Source organism: Lathyrus oleraceus, chromosome 6 (genome assembly GCF_024323335.1).
Source record: "Lathyrus oleraceus cultivar Zhongwan6 chromosome 6, CAAS_Psat_ZW6_1.0, whole genome shotgun sequence".
NCBI classification, from domain to species: Eukaryota; Viridiplantae; Streptophyta; class Magnoliopsida; order Fabales; family Fabaceae; genus Lathyrus; species Lathyrus oleraceus.
This window is the reverse complement of record NC_066584.1, coordinates 463,948,649-463,962,929: the sequence shown is the minus strand read 5'-3', so window position 1 is coordinate 463,962,929 and position 14,281 is coordinate 463,948,649. Positions and strand designations below refer to the sequence as shown.

General features: G+C 36.7%; 2 non-coding genes across 2 annotated transcripts; both read left to right on the top strand.

The window, feature by feature from the left end:
- Positions 1-5,819: 5,819 nt before the first annotated feature.
- TRNAP-UGG (transfer RNA proline (anticodon UGG)) lies at positions 5,820-5,891 on the top strand. Its single transcript has one exon. It is a non-coding gene; the product is annotated as a tRNA-Pro (tRNA).
- Positions 5,892-7,415: 1,524 nt separating this feature from the next.
- On the top strand, positions 7,416-7,487 carry TRNAP-AGG (transfer RNA proline (anticodon AGG)). Its single transcript has one exon. It is a non-coding gene; the product is annotated as a tRNA-Pro (tRNA).
- The last annotated feature ends 6,794 nt before the right edge of the window (positions 7,488-14,281 follow it).

Genomic DNA, 14,281 nt, shown 5'->3' with positions numbered 1-14,281 from the left:
ATTGATCATCTAATCTTATAACAATAAGAATGTAAAAGTAATCGAAATTGGAGGATAGTAAACGTTCAGTCATCTACTGCACACACACTAAATGCAAGCTTAATTTTTTGATAATACAAATATAATTAGGTTAAGGATAAAATAATAAAGTAAATTTGAATTAAAGTTTCAACACAACAAACCAGGATGCCATAGTTTTCTACAAAACAAATAAAAAAGAAAGAAAAAAAAGAATCCTTCTGTTTGAAACCAACATAAAGCATGACAAAAGAAAACCTTAAGTAGAAAAAACGAACTGTCATCGCCGGAATGTGTTGGCTTGCTCCGGCTTGATGAGCTCGTTGTTATGGTGGAAACGGGTTTGACAAGTAGTTTTTGTGATGCCGGCGGAGGCGTGGTTTGTGGTGGTGGGAGGAGAACGCAGTGGTTCGATAGAGGACGGTGGATTTATGGCGCTGTAGAGACGCGGCGTTTGGAGAGAATCACGGCGGAGAGAGATTTTGTGATGGTGGTGGTGTTGTGTGGAAGGTGTGCGCGACTGTGATTCGCGTTTCGTCGGCGGATGAGGGTGTTATACGGAAAGTTGTGTGGCAGAAGAGAGAAAAGTCGTCGGCGGTTTGGGGGTTGGGTCGCGGTGAGGATGAGTTTTCGCCGGTGAAAGGAACTTTCCGGCAGAAAACAGAGGGAGTACGGTTAGAGGTTTGGCGTTGGAAAGAAGAAGAGTAAAAAATAATCCATCTTTTATTTCCTCTGTGTTTTGAGAGAGAAAAGGGAGAGTTTATTACTTTTTCTTTTCTTTTTTAATACATATTTTTTTAGAGAGACTGATAGAGTGGAGTGTGATGATAGAAATGAGGGTAACGTGTGAGAGAGAGGAAACGTGAGGGAGAGTGATGAGAGAGACATGAGCTGTCAAAAAAAATCTTTCCCAGATTTTTAATGCTGGTTATTTAAAAAGGGGATCCAATGTTAAAACTATATTTTATTTATTAACTATTACTATTACCTATTATTAAAGAAAAATATCTATTAAAAATTGCTAACAATAATTTTATTTAAGTAATAATAATAATAAAACAATCTCTAATTTGGATATTAGAACAAAGAAATAAAATGACCGAGTATAAATAGAAGTCAGACGAAAATTTGCTCAAAAAATTAAATCAGACACATTAAAATGATCAGCACAAAATATACTTATTGAAAAAATACAGCGTTTCTTCAAATGCTGAAATAAATTTTCACCGATTAAAAGGCTCAGGCGGGTCAAAATGCAACCGAAACAGTCGCTGAAAAATATAATGAGCACACCAGGTTAAACTACGTGAACCGTAGATTAATAATACTGGTGTCTGTAATTTTAATTTTGAAACTTTTTACCCGCTGATTTGTGCACGTTCTTGGGAAAATGATTCAACCGATTTGTCTGTATTTTCAATAAATTTATTCTGACTGATATTTTAGTTATTATTCATGATGGAATGCATGTCATGTTGTGCATATGATGCAAATTAAAAATGAAATCGATTTTACAAAAATTTAAATATCCCGGACTATATTGGGGTATGACAGTGTCCCACTAAGAAGCTGGAGAAACTCACACTGGAAGAGGCTTGGAGTGGCTTCAAACCGAATTTGAATCATTTACGCGTTTTTGGATCGATTGCATATTGTCATGTACCGAACCAACTTCTGAAGAAATTGGATGATAAGGGTGAGAAGATGATATTTGTAGGATATCACTCTACTGGAGGGTACAAGTTGTTCGATGGAAAAAATCGGAAGATCGTCATAACCCGGGATGTGACTTTTGATGAAGTCAAAAGTGCAGAAAATGCAGCAGTAACCGGTTACCCTACTAGCAGTAACCGGATACTCACAGAAAAACAGCAGCAACAATTTTTTGAAATCGCTGATCGGGAGGCTTCCGACACCGCTGTACCAGCACCTTAGTAGCGCAAAATGATGTTGTTAATAACGGTAGACCAGTGAGACAAAGAGCCTTGCCTTATAGTCTCTGAGATTACGAAAGATTCCAAGATAACGAAGTGAATAACGATGGTGATTTTGTTCATTTCGCGCTTATGGCCGAATCTGAATCGGTAAATGGGGAAGAAGCCTTAAGTGATCCTAAGTGGATATGTGCAATGAAAGAGAAGCTAGAATCTATTGAGAAAAACGGTACTTGGGAGTTGGTCGATTTACCACTTGGAAAGAAACTGATAGGTGTGCGATGGGTCTATAAGGTTAAAGCAAATCCCAAAGGTGAAGTAATCAAGCACAAAGCTCGATTAGTGGCGAAGGGGTTCTTGCAACGAGAAGGTATAGACTTTAAGGAGGTATTCACACTAGTGTCTATATTAGAGACTATTCATTTGGTTGTCGGTATTGCGCATAACAACAATTGGATGGTTTACCAAATGGATGTCAAGTCTGCATTTTTGAATGGTCATCTTGTTGAGGAAGTCTATGTGGGGCAGCCACCCGGTTTCGTGATAAAAAATCAAGAGATGAAGTATTATAAGCTACACAAGGCGTTGTATGGTTTGAAACAAGCTCCAAGAGCTTGGAACAAACGTATTGACGACTTTCTTATTGACATTGGTTTCAAACGATGTGTATCCGAACATGGAGTTTATGTGAGATCGGATATGAATGATGGTGCTATTATACTTTGCTTGTATGTTGATGATCTCTTGATTACGGGTAGCCATGATAAGAGTATTTCAAGGTTCAAAAGTGTGCTCATGAGAGAGTTTGAGATGACGGACCTTGATATCATGAATTACTTCCTTGGCATAGAGTCTCACAAGTCAAAAGTGGGGCTGCTTATGCACCAAAGGAGGTATGCTCTAGATATTTTGAAAAAGTGTGATATGGAGCATTGTAATGCTTCTATTACACCTTGTGAGGCTAGAGTGAAGCTGTCCAAAAGTGATGAGGAGGATGATGTTGATCTAACGCTTTACCGGAGCTTGATTGGATCATTACAGTATTTGTGCAATACGCGATCAGATTTGGCTTTTAGTGTCGGTATTGCGAGTAGATTCATGGAGAGATCTAAGGTGTCTCACTTGACGGCGGTCAAGAGGATCCTTAGATATGTGAAAGGTACTATTGGTTGCGGAATTCTCTTTCCCACATCAGACACGGGGCGTAAGTACAATTTACTTGGCTACACCGATTCTAATTGGTGCGGAGATAAAGATGACCGAAAATCGACGACGGGGTACATCTTTATGTTTGGTAGTACACCAATCTCTTGGTGTTCGAAAAAGGAACCGGTTGTAGCACTCTCTTCTTATGAGGCCGGGTACATTGCGGCGTCGTTAGGTGCGTGCCAAGCTATGTGACTTATGAATCTATTGAAGGAATTGGGATGTGGTGATGATGTTACCACCACACTGTTTGTAGACAATGTTTCCGCAATAAATCTTGCGAAGAATCCGATTGCACACAGAAGGAGCAAGCATATTGATATGCGGTTTCATTATTTGAGAGAATTGGTCGGTGATGGAAAACTTAGATTGAGCTATTGCCGAAGCGAAGACCAAGTCGCGGATTTGTTGACAAAGGGTGTGACAAATGATGTGTTCAAGAGGCTGAAGAAGTGCTTGAACATGGTGGACTTGAGCAACTAAAGTGAGGTGGTGTGTTAAATGCAATTAAATTTCTGTTATTACCCGCTAGTTTTCCAAAAATAGCAGAATTGAATTATTTGGTCACTTTAGTTGTATTTTGAGTTGTATTTTTTTGTTATTCTCTCGATGTATAAATATTCTTGTAATATTCTCAATTTCAATTAATGCCAAAATTTACTATTCATCCATTATCATTCTGTTCTCTCTAATTTTCTCTCAATTTCATCTTCCCCAATTTCTTATCTTGCATTATATAGTGGCTACATTTTAATTTTCAATTTCCTTCTATGAATAGTAATCAATGGAATTAACTAACTTTCATTGATATCATAACAAATTTGATCATGATTTTAATAAACTTCAAAATTACCTACATTATGTTAATCATCAACTCTTACCTCTTGCGTCGAGCAAAAATAAACTATTATTAAAAAGAAAACTTGTATATCATCATATAAGAAAACCAAAAACTCCTAAAAATAATTCCAAAACAAAAAATAGTCTTTAAAAAACAAAGCACCCTAAAAAGATTAAATTTCACATTGGCATTACCCTCAAGATATTTTCTTTGTTGAGTGAAACAGTGAAACCCTTATCTTGCTTCTTCCGTCTCTTATCATCAGCACAGACGGACACATGCATTATTGCAGCAGAACTTTGAATTTGAAAATTACATTAAATCAGGTTATTCATCTTCTCCAATTGCATCAGTCAACTTCGTCTTTTCTTGTTTATTCAAAGCTTTCAACTCCTTTTTGTCCAATATATGCCCTTTAACTGTTTGTTGAAATGTTTCTTCCAACTGTTTCTATATATATTTATTTACATGTTGGAAGTGGGATTGTACAAATGTGATTTTTGGTGTAGGGCACTGTAAATACTCATGAGTTCACTTTCTAAATATATTGAAGGTTAAAGTCACACATGGGATAGAAAAATGGTCTTAATAGTGGTTATAACTTGCAACCGTTCTCCGACCTTACCAGTTGAGAGCAATGTAGGACTTCCAAAGTAGCACTGCTCAAAACTTCAATTAACACAAGAATTACTGAACAGCCATAAGGAACTTTAATTTATGTTCCTCCTTCACGTAGATTTGGTCCTATTCTGATTTTAAATCAGGCTTAGAAAAAGTTGGGCTTCCTCTAGCTCAATCATAGATATTAAGAATTTGTATGGTTTGAATGACGTAGCCGATTCAGCCATAGTTGGTTCTCTCAATACTGGTATTGTTGCTGTTCCTCTAACTTCCATCAACAAATGTAATTCCTTGAAATTAGCTCTGATCTCCCTCAAAATACCTAGCCAGCCATTCCACTTCTAACACAACTGCTCACCGTACCAGTTCAGCCATGAAAAGTTCTGTTGAACCAGAAAATTTTGCTACTGTATATTGCTTTTGTGTCTGTCCCCTACTTCCACACAAGAGGGTTTCTTTAACCGCTGAGCTTAATTATCCGACTAGCTTGCTGTCTCTGAAGTTATGAGATGCTCTCATTGTCAATCAAAATCCTCACCTTCCTTCTATCTGGCATTATATTCAATGAAATCTATACAAACTTGCACTCCAGCCTCCTATGTGCCTCCATGTGCTCTTTGAGTCCTTTTTCTCATCACATCCAAGAGACCAAAACAAAGCCCATGTTCCCTTTTATCTTACAACTCAGCTCCCAATAGTGTTCAAGCTCCCCCAATTCTACCCTTGCACCCCTGTCTCTGCGTATTACTTGATCTGCTCCTTTCTGAGTTACTTCCTGCACCCCTTTTCTGACCTTGAGCCTTGTTGTTTCCTTCATATGTAGCTGTCCTGGAAGAAGGATAGTTCCCTGATATCACTCCCATCTTTCTTGGTTAGCAATATTCCACTGTCTCAGGAATTGGGAGCAGATACAGAAATCCAAGTGCAGCATCAATCTCAACATTGTTGGCCTTGCATTGCTTCATCAAAGTGGTTTCTGATGTATAGTTTGATTTCCATATTGCACTTTTTTTTTGCTTCAGTCTTGATCAGAATGAATGAATGATGAGATCCTATTGGGTATGGATATCAAAAATAAATCTTGTCATCCACTTGTTTAGTGATGACTTATATAGGGAAATAAGAGGTATGTGCCCCAAATTTTCCCCTAAAATAGTTGTGCCAACTAAGTTATTTACAATCAAAAACTTTTCATATCAGGGCATTTGGTCTAGTGGTATGATTCTTGCTTTGGGTGCAAGAGGTCCCGAGTTCGATTCTCGGAATGCCCCCTTTTTATTTTTTTGAAGCTGTGGAAGTTTGACTTGTTTTCTCGTTTATTTGTTAAATAATAGTTAGGTTTCAGGGTCTGCATGTGAATGCTCTCTGATTCATGAATCTATTTCTATTTTATTATTAATTATTATTATTTCTTTTTTATTAAAACAGAATTGTAGAATTATAGCATGAAACCTCATCTATCAATATGCCAAGTAATCTATTTTTTGTATTGTGCTAAATGAAATTAGTAATTCAGGTGCTACAAGAAAACAATGAAAAATTTGATTAATACATAAGAGAGGTGCTTCCAATTGAGATTATGTACCATTGGAAATTAATCGGTTAGATTCTATGTGAAGATGGAAAGACTTTGAAAAAACCAGGTTTGAGGTAGAAAATCTGAAGTGTAAATGGTAAAGATGTTTTTTTACGACAACTTAATTCTGTTAATTTACCATTTAAGTTTCTCTTAGCTCATTATTTGATTCCCTATTGCTATAAGTATAAACTAGTACTTGACATTTATCTCACTGTCATCTTTTTTTGCTAGGTCTAAATTGTACGGTACTATTTAATATTTTATTAGATAAATACGTGTAGTGAACAACTTGATTGCATCATTTAGTTATTCTTTTAACTTCTCATAAAGTAAATATTCGAGTTACCTGAGCAACGTGAGGGTATATATCTAGTAATGTATTAGTAGTCAAACTCTTCTTTTTACAATCACAATTGACAAATAATTTTGTTTTATAACAATGCGAAAAAATTGTATTGTTATATGAAATAAAGTGTTGGAAGGTAAAAACTCAACAATGAAATACTCGGGGTAGCAGGAGTGAGGTCCTTGTCCATGAGGATGCTACAATGGAGAGAGTTGGGGTAGAAAACTAGCACCTATTGTAGATAACATGGTTAAATATCGATTTAGATGGTTATGAATGTTAGATTAATATATATATTGATCCTATGTTCCTGATAACAACAAGATATAGAATTAGAGGTTTTACCTCCAGCCATTGTTGCAATGTTGTGAGTGCACTCCCTTTGATTCTTTCAAGCTCTTGCTCTCTTTATATAGATGTTTATTTCTTTTGTGATGAGAGAAAGCTTTGGCGATCAAAGACTATTTATAGGCTTGATTCTACCATCAAGAATTTAAAGTCATTAAAACTCATTACCACCTAATTAAATGGTCATATCAATTTACATTAAAACCAAAATAAATATGGAGTAAACCTATAGATTCCATATAAGGAGAATAGATTCTATGGATAGCGGTGACACAATGATGTAGAGAAATCCCATGAAATACTTGACAAAACTATTAAGAAATGCATAGAGGACCATTTTTGCTATATATATGATTTGTTCTATGTTAGTATTATTTATAACGTTTTGACTCAAGTAGGCAACTTCACCTAGTGGGACAACTCAGATTGTTGTATAATAATGTAAAAATGTTAGATGGATTGGCCATTTTCTTTTTAATTTCAATGGTGAACATGTAAAATTGGCAAAATAACAATCGTTCAGGGCATTTGGTCTAGTGGTATGATTCTCGCTTAGGGTGTGAGAGGTCCCGAGTTCAATTCTCAGAATGCCCCTTTTAAAAGAATTAGGAGTTTTAACTTGTTGTCACTACAGTTACAGATTTTGACAATCTGATCTCAAATCAAGTATCAAACTTCTTTATAAGATTGATTACTGTGTGAACGTGTATTTTTTGTAATGTAGGAAGGCAGAGTTTCTGACTGAGCCTCTCGTTGTTATAAGCAAATTTGGTTATTTACATGAAATCTTTCAACACAACTGCAAACCATATGGCATGCATAAACAATTTCAACAGTAAAAAAGTCATATATATGTCAACTAACTTTGCTTAATTCCAATATAGGCATTTGGACTAGTGGTATGAATATATGATACTTTTTTTGGGTGCAAGAGGTCCTGACTTTGATTCTCTGAATGCCCCAAATCTTTTTTTTTAGCATTAGTCTATTATTCCATGAATCATGAAGTAGACAACATATCACAAGTTTCTTTGTTTTTAATGCGGGTTGTTAGAAATTGGGTATGATAATCCTGGATAACTTCGAAGAATCGTGTTCGTACACTTTCCGAACAAAGTATTTCGACCCTATTCTTGCCTGGGTTCACGAAATCTTTGTGGGGATAATTCTTGAAGAACAATTTATTTCTGGCAAAGAGAGATGTTCAGGAATGTAGAGAGAAAGTTTGATTTCGTTATCACTTTTCAAACTGAGGCCAAATGACTCCTTATATAGGAGATGAATAACAGAAACCGAAAAGACGCAACTGTTCAGAAACGGTTACGTCAGTTGGGAAAGGATTCGAAATTCAAAAGAAAATTTCGAACGTTGGAACCCCGTTTCAATTATTCGCATTCAATTATACGTTGACTCGACGAGCGTGCACTTCGCACTACCCCTAACTCGTTTCCAAGCTTTAACGCATAATTGCATCGGCCTATAATAAATCACATTACTACTAAAATACATTGATGATACTAAAATCACCAACAAATCCCCCCCATTTTAGTGTAATCCTTGATTTACTCAGTATATACAATTATATATACAAGGGTATAACACACAGGTATAACGATCAAACAAATGCATAAATGAAAATGTCTTGCGATTGAATTTTCATCTTAGTACAAATACACATTCCAAATACTCGAAAATCGGGGTGTCATAGCGATTGAACCCGTCAATCCATTTGAGTGTCTGAAGATATAGTACACATATGTTTCTTACAATACTCTACTATTCATACTTGACACTTTACAAGCCATGTGTCCTTATCCATTAATAAACATATAGGAAGCCAAGTCCAAGCTTCTTGAAGCGGCAAAACTTCATGCTCACATAGGTGATTCTTTTAATCTTGCACCTGCATTTGTAATTTTCCAAAAGAACCATTAAGAAGATATAATTCAACCTAACCATCACTTGCAGGTCTGAGCACATACCTTGGGAAGATAAACACAATTGCTCCAATCTCTAACTATGATCTTTCCACATTGAATTCTGCTTCTAATATTGTATTAGAAGGGAATTGGGTATACCATAGCTAACAGATTTAAATGGACTTTAATCCCATCCCAATTACCGACTTCTTCACTAAGTCTCTAGCTAACCCCTTCGTCAAGTGGTCAGCTAAGTTTTGTTGCGACCGAACAAACTCAATAGATATCACCCCATTCATGATTAATTCCCTAATCATACTATGTCTAACACCCAAATGTCTAGACTTTCCATTGTACATTTGACTATAGGCTTTAGCCAATGTGGCAGTACTATCACAACGGATAGAAATTGGTGATATCGGTTTAGGCCATATCGGAATCTCATATACCAAATTCCTTAGCCATTCCGCTTCTTTACCAGCAGCAGCTAATGCTACAAACTCAGATTCCATTGTGGAACCAGTTATACATGTTTGCTTCTTGGAAGCCCATGAGATGGCACCTCCCCCAAGCAAGAACACCCATCCACTTGTAGAGGATGAATCTTCAGCATTATTTATCCAACTAGCATCCGAATAACCCTCTAACACCGAAGGAAATCCCATATATGACAATCCATAATTTATTGTACCCTTCAAGTACTTGAATACCCTAGTTATCGCATGCCAATGATGTCTACTAGGATTACTAGTAAATCTGCTCAACTTTCCAACCGCATAAGCAATATCCGGTCTAGTGCTAATCATAGCATACATCAAAGAGCCTATAGCTTTTGAATATTCGAGTTGATCCACAGGTTTACCTGTATTTGGCATAAGCTTTTCTCCCGGATCCATGGGAGTACTTACTGGAGAACAACTTTCATAATTGAACTTCTTGAGTATTTTCTCAATGTAATGAGATTGCGTAATTACAATCCCCTTATTCTCCCGTTTAATCTTAATACCAAGAATAACGTCCGCTTCTCCCATATCCTTCATGGAGAACCTTGATGACAAGAAATTCTTCGTTTTATCAACTTGATTTTGGTCGGTGCCAAAGATCAACATGTCATCAACATATAAACAAATGAAAACTCCTTTACCGGAAGTATCAAATTTGCTATATACACATTTGTCAGCTTGGTTTAGAATGAAACCATTAGACAAGACAACCTCATCAAACCTTTGATGCCACTGCTTCGGAGCTTGTTTCAGCCCATACAATGACTTAATTAGCTTACACACTTTATGCTCATTACCAGGCATTACAAATCCTTCAGGTTGCTTCATATACACTTCTTCCTCCAAATCACCATTCAGAAATGCTGTTTTGACATCCATTTGATGAATCACTAGATTATGAATAACCGCCAAGGCAATCAACAATCTAATAGTAGTGATACGGGCAACAGGAGCATAGGTATCGAAATAATCAATCCCTTCCTTTTGTCTGAAGCCTTGGATAACTAATCTAGCTTTAAACTTGTCAATTGTACCATCGACTTTCATCTTCCTTTTGAAGATCCATTTGCAACCCAATGGTTTGCAACCTGGTGGTAAATCAGATAATACCCAAGTATTATTTTCCATGATAGAACCAATCTCTTCGTCAATTGCTTCTTTCCAAAAAGCAGAATCTCGAGATTTCGCAACTTCATCATACGTTCTTGGATCCTCCTCTATATTATAGCAATAATAGTATTGAGTGTCAATCTGATCCTTTGATCCCTCAACTAAATATAGTTGAAAATCAGATCCATAAGATCTAGATTTTCTAGCTCTTTTGCTCCTACGAGGTTCAAGTGTCTCACTTGGCACATCATTTGAATGATCATCCTTTAGAGATTCATCTGAATTAGGTATAGAGTCCTTTGGTCTAGGTATAGAAGAGAAACAATTCTCATCAAATATGGCATCTCTCGATTCTATAATCGTGTTAATAGAAATCGAGTCATTAGGTTCTATAACATAAAACCTATAGGCCTTGGAGTGCTCAGCATATCCAACAAAGATGCAAGCTACACCCTTTTCACCCAAAGTTTTCCTTTTTGGGTCCGGGAGTCTAACCACGGCCCTACAACCCCAAACACGTAGAAATGTTAAGTTGGGTCGTTTCTTATACCAAAGTTCATATGGGGTAGTCTTGTTCCTTTTATTAGGAACCCTATTTAACAAATAGCAAGCCGTTAACATAGCTTCTCCCCAAAACCCTTCACTCAAACCAGAGTAAGATAACATGGCATTCACCATTTCCTTAAGCACTCTATTTTTCCTTTCAGCCACACCATTTTGTTGAGGTGTATATGGTGCCGTAGTCTCATGAATGATTCCTACGGATTGGAAAAATACAGGATCATAATATTCACCACCTCTATCTGTACGTAATGTTTTAATCAACACATTCTGTTGCACTTCAACTTCAGTTTTATAAATTTTGAATTTATCTAAGGATTCGTCCTTAGCGTGCAGCAAATAAACATAGCAGAATCTAGATGCATCATCTATGAAAGTGACAAAATATTTTTTATGTCCTAATGATGGAGTAGCATGCAAATCACATAAATCACTATGTATCAACTCAAGAATGACAGATTTCCTTGTTATACTTTTAAAAGGTTGCCTAGTGATCTTTGTTAACATGCAGGTTTTACAATTTTCTATATTTTTATCAAAAACAGGAATTAAATCATCTTTAGACATTTCATGCATTCTTTTATAATGTACGTGTCCTAGACGAGCATGCCATAACGATGAATTGATAACATTCGAAGAGGACATAAATACAGAACCAGAATCATTAGGAACTCCATTCAAATTCATCATAAACATACCATTATTATAATATCCAAATCCTACAAACACACCAGACTTCGATAAAACATATTTATCGGATTCACACACTTGCTTGTATCCAAGCTTATTTAATACAGGACCAGAAATTAAATTCTTACGTAGTTTAGGAACATACAAAACATTAAACAAAGTAATAGTCTTTCCAGAACTGAATTCTAGCACCACGTTTCCTTTGCCTTTAACGGGAGCGAAGTGATCATCTCCCATGTAGAGGACAGAACCATCTTCCACTGGAACAAGAGTCTTGAACCAGAAACGATCCTTGCAAACATGTGTTGTAGCGCCAGAATCAATCCACCACGCGATAGCATCATCCTGCACATAGAATGCTTCAGAATTTAGTGAAACCGAATGTTTAATCAAACTATTCAAATCACGAATTGATTTCTGACCTTGGTTTTCGGATTGGTCCTTAGACCCCTTTCCTGAACCACTTGCATTCGCGTTATCATGCTTTTTGCCGGAACGACAATCCTTCTTGAAGTGGCCTGTTTTGCCACACTTCCAGCATTCTAGTTTCGGTTTCTTGTTAGCACCGAAACTGCCCTTATTGTTCTTGAAAGCACGCTTTTTTCCTTTATTTTTGTTGTTACCGTTCTTACCACCCTCTTCGACCATATTAACCGAGGGTCCAGCGATTTCTTTGCCTTTTCCTTTGTCATCCTCCTGCGCTCTTAGAGATTCTTCTATGCGCAAGTGACTTCCAAGTTGGATCAAAGACAGTTCGTCTTTTCCATGCTTCAGATTGTGTTTGAAATCCTTCCACGAAGGAGGCAACTTGTCTATGATGCTTGAGACAGATATTGTTTCATCCATCTTCAATCCGTGTTGTGTGAACTGTCCAAGGATTCGGAGGAGTTCATTGAATTGTTCCATGACAGACCTCGATTCAACCATTTTGTAATTGTTGAAATCGGTTACCAGAAACTTTTTACTGGATGAGTCCTTTGCCATGTACTTGGATTCGAGACAATCCCACAATTCCTTTGCAGATTCTATGTTTTGATAAATATCAAATAAGGGATCAGACATACCGTTAAGAATGTGCCCTCTGCATATGTAGTCGTCGTTCTCCCATTTTGATCTACGTCTCAGATTTTCAACTGTGTCTTCCTCCAGAAGTTCTGGAATCGGTGTAGACAGGACATGCACCACCTTCAACGTTGTCAACATGCAATGCATCTTCTTCTGCCAACGCCTGAAGTCTTGTCCTTGAAACTTGTCCAATTTTCCGAAGTTTGTAGTCATCTCCTTGACGGTGATTCCTCCAGCCATGATTATCAGAAAATACTTTGTTCGTTTGTTAGAAATTGGGTATGATAATCCTGGATAACTTCGAAGAATCGTGTTCGTACACTTTCCGAACAAAGTATTTCGACCCTATTCTTGCCTGGGTTCACGAAATCTTTGTGGGGATAATTCTTGAAGAACAATTTATTTCTGGCAAAGAGAGATGTTCAGGAATGTAGAGAGAAAGTTTGATTTTGTTATCACTTTTCAAACTGAGGCCAAATGACTCCTTATATAGGAGATGAATAACAGAAACCGAAAAGACGCAACTGTTCAGAAACGGTTACGTCGGTTGGGAAAGGATTCGAAATTCAAAAGAAATTTTCGAACGTTGGAACCCCGTTTCAATTATTCGCATTCAATTATACGTTGACTCGACGAGCGTGCACTCTGCACTACCCCTAACTCGTTTCCAAGCTTTAACGCATAATTGCATCGGCCTATAATAAATCACATTACTACTAAAATACATTGATGATACTAAAATCACCAACACGGGTTGCATTGTCTTGCAGGTGAACGACTATGAGAATCGAGGTTAGGTTATTTTCTTGGACAGTCATGTTACCAACTCTATTAGAGTTTGCTAAAGTGAGCATGTTAGGAAAGAATAGTTTTTTATCAACTGAATTCTTAACCGAATTATACAAGTAAGAGTCTTATTTATAACAGACTCAGAGTTTGATATTGATCTCAATTCAATAATCTCGATCGCTTTCTAGTTCCACCACAGATGCTTCTTTCTCACATACCTTGAAGCTCTGAAACAAATTTCCCCCTGAAACTCTGAAACAAAACAAAACATACAAATAAATCTACCATAACCACGTTACAACTATCAAACTCTACATGGAAAACATTTATCAAACCATATACTTAGTCGATAAAACGTTAAACAACTCATATTGCAACATGCTTACAACTCATATTGCATCATTAAACAAACCATATACATCATCGATAAACATCTCATATTACAACATATTACAAAACATTACAGACTCGATTTTGTCTGCACCATTTTTCGACGACGCCATTTTCTGGTCTGGGTGATGAACAGTCACCTTCATTGGCAGTATGAAGAGATAATAAGGCTTGGGACTTTATGAACAGAGTATCATAAATGTTGTAATTGATGAAGCAAAATGTTTGGTCTACTTGATGACTTATTCACTTCTTTCTTATACTGACACACGCATATACATAATGTTCTAACGAGACCCACTATCATCACAACACTCTATGGCCCAGTTTTTCCTTCCAATTTTGTCTCATTTTACTCCTA